The sequence below is a fragment of the Austrofundulus limnaeus genome, unplaced genomic scaffold, assembly GCF_001266775.1.
Source record: "Austrofundulus limnaeus strain Quisiro unplaced genomic scaffold, Austrofundulus_limnaeus-1.0 Scaffold69, whole genome shotgun sequence".
In the NCBI taxonomy this organism is placed as follows: domain Eukaryota; kingdom Metazoa; phylum Chordata; class Actinopteri; order Cyprinodontiformes; family Rivulidae; genus Austrofundulus; species Austrofundulus limnaeus.
In genome coordinates, this window is record NW_013952471.1 from 2,247,243 (window position 1) to 2,248,929 (window position 1,687).

General features: G+C 41.0%; 1 protein-coding gene across 5 annotated transcripts in view; it reads right to left on the reverse strand.

The window, feature by feature from the left end:
• LOC106519018 (regulator of G protein signaling 9) overlaps positions 1–1,687 on the reverse strand; it is a 19,934-nt gene that overhangs the window by 9,011 nt on the left and 9,236 nt on the right. The gene's annotated exons all lie outside the window — the stretch shown is intronic.

The following is a 1,687-nucleotide window of genomic DNA, read 5'->3' on the forward strand; positions in this document are numbered from 1 at the left end:
GCAGGTGTAGCTAACAAATCTCTTTTCTGATTTATTTCTTTTTTTCAAATTGGATGGTTCTGTGTTGGAATCAAATCTGCAGCATTTTATTACATATTTATATTTTATATCATGCTATAATCCATCCTACAACTACTATCACTGGTGATATGTTTAATATATATGATAAGAAATACTGTAGGCAAGATATTATTGTCCCATTAGGGATATTTGTTTCAGAAAGGTTCACAAAAGGACCAAACAACTAATGCTTCTTTGACAAACATTTGATGTCATAACCTGTCAACCCCCCAACTCCTGCCTCACATCAGTTAGTGGAAACACTGAATCTGATTTTAAGCAGAAGCATCCTTTGTTTCATTAAACACGCTCAGCTGTGTGTCTCCTCCAGCCTCGGCTCATCTGTTGAGAAATGTAACCTCCCTGTAGCAAAATCCAAGAAAGCTGTTGCAACTCTTGTGCAACTGTTCCAACACGTTTGTTGCACTGAACTGTAATCGCTGCCCGCATTGTTGAATTTTTGACAGCACGGGCCTGCTTCACCACAAACAAAAACCATGGCAGCTTCATACTATCGCCTGCAGCTGCAGAAAACACTGAAAACAAATGTTTAACGTCGGTTCTATCGTGAGTCGGTTGGCCTGATGAAGGGTTGACAACATTCACCGTTCAACAGTTTCGGTGTCAAAATCATTAGATTAAAACTCATCTGATAAATGGACACARTCTGACACTTTTGGTCACGAACCGCTGCGCCACGCTCTCTCATGCCGTGTGAAATATTAATCAGCTGTGCCCTTTTCTGCTGCCTGGACGTGTAATGATAACGAGGCATCACGGGTTGAGATAATYAGATACCCTGGGAAGCGTAGAGGTGGCGCACAATTTATTTTCGGACTTCTGTGTTCGCTGGTGTTACGCAGCAAATCTACGTGATGCTGCATCCTGTTTTCACAACACAGGTCTGATAGAAATCTGTGTGTGTGCTTGTTTTACCCGTGTTGTGAGGACTTACAGTAAATCTAATGATGAGAACCCATGTCTCGACTGATAATAAAAAAAGCTTCCTTTGTTTTAYCGCAATTATTACCCACTGCCAAAGGCAAAATGGCGACTATGTTTTACCCCGTGTCTGTTATTTGTTTGACTGTACAGTTAGAGTGATTCAAGATGGCCACCAGTCACAGCTAACTGACATTAGCCAACACATAAACAACTCTAACTCAGTCAGTTTTAAAGATATTAAGCTCAAATTTAGGGTGGTAGTAGCTGAGAGTCATACCTAACATATACTCCAAGCACTAAATCTAACAATATTAGACTGCATGTGAACAGAGCATGGCTAAAACAGCTGACTTCACAGACTGTAGAGAAGAACCTGATGTTTCTGTAGCGACTATCAAAGCCAACCTTTTAGTCGCTTCTGGGTGCGGGGGAATCCAGGCATTTGACGCGCTCCAATTAGTTTAATGTCCAGACTGGGAGATATGTTTGGGGATACTCCCATTTATTATATTATTTTTGTTTATTAAATATTACAAAGTCCAGAGTGGCGGTCTATGGCAGCTTGCAGAACAGATGGAAAATTACGGTAAAAATGTGAAAATGAGAGAGGTTAACCAGCATTTAAACAGAGAGCGGTAAAAACCGTGTGACCTCCCTACACCCTTCACCTTTCCTTCTCACC